This window comes from Brassica napus, chromosome C5 (genome assembly GCF_020379485.1).
Source record: "Brassica napus cultivar Da-Ae chromosome C5, Da-Ae, whole genome shotgun sequence".
Classification (NCBI taxonomy): Eukaryota; Viridiplantae; Streptophyta; class Magnoliopsida; order Brassicales; family Brassicaceae; genus Brassica; species Brassica napus.
The window spans coordinates 16250455-16251624 of NC_063448.1; the positions used below are offsets into that span (position 1 = coordinate 16250455).

A 1170-nucleotide genomic window follows, 5' to 3' on the forward strand; every position below is an offset into this window, starting at 1 on the left:
GTTGGTAACCACCTTGGTTGTTGTTGTAGAATGGCTTAGGCTGATTGTTGTAGAATGGTTTTGGCTGGTAGTTGTTGAATGGCTTCTGTTGGTTGTTGTAGAAGGGTTTCTGTTGGTAGTTATTCTGGTATTGATAGTCAGGCTCCTTCTTGTACCATGTACCCTGAGCATTGACATAGTACATATCTTCTTGGCATTCTACTCCATCAACTTCAGCAACCATATGTAACTCCTCTTTCTTGGTCTTTTCTGATAGTAGCATGTCAATCTTGTCTTGAAGTGCTTTCAGCTCTCTCTTTGTGGTCATATCTTCTCCTCCACCACCTCTGTCTCTTCTATCATATTCATCATTGTAGACAGAGTCACTCTGTGCCATGTTCTCCAAGAGTTCTAAAGCATCTTCGACAGTCCTCCCCAAGTAGTTTCCATTGCTTGCAGTGTCAAGCTGGCTTTTGAATTTAGGCAAGACTCCTCTGTAGAAAGTGCTTAGCAAGCTCTCATTGTTGAAGCCATGGTGGGGACATTGAGACAAGTAGGTTCTGAATCTCTCCCATGCCTCTGAAAATCCTTCAAGTCCTTTTTGTTGAAAACCAGAGATCTGATTTCTAAGGTTTGCAGTCCTTGTAGCAGAGAAGAACTTGTTGAGGAAGGCCTTCTTGCATTCATCCCAAGTTGTGATAGTATCACTTGAGATGTTTTTCTCCCAAGTGTGAGCCTTGTCTCCCAAAGAGAAGGGAAACAATCTGAGCTTGAAAGCATCCTCTGAAACTCCATTTGTTTTTGACAAGCCACAGTATTTATCAAATCTGTCAAGGTGATCTAGTGGGTCTTCCAAGGCAAGTCCATGGTACTTGTTGTTTTCAATCATGTTGATGAGGCTGGACTTGATCTCGAAATTGTTGTTGGCAACTGGCGGTCCCCTAATGCCCAACCTATTCCCATTTATGTTAGGTTGATCATATGTACCGATGGCCCTAGCTTGGCGTTGTGGTTGTCTAGGTCGAAGGTTGGCAGCTCCTTGACCATTGCCCTCTTGAGCAGCTCCAGGAGGAACTTCTTGGACATTTTGTCTATGATCATCAACTTCATAGACACCTTCCGGTTGATTCGGGTTTCTCTCCATCTCAAGCCCCAATCTATGTAAGTGGGCTTGCTTTTCTCTTTCTCTTC

The 1170-nt window shown here is 43.6% G+C and overlaps 1 non-coding gene across 1 annotated transcript; it reads left to right on the plus strand.

Moving 5' to 3' along the window:
* The first annotated feature begins 506 nt into the window (after positions 1-506).
* Positions 507-613, plus strand: LOC125588077. The gene has a single exon (XR_007324473.1). It is a non-coding gene; the product is annotated as a small nucleolar RNA R71 (small nucleolar RNA).
* The last annotated feature ends 557 nt before the right edge of the window (positions 614-1170 follow it).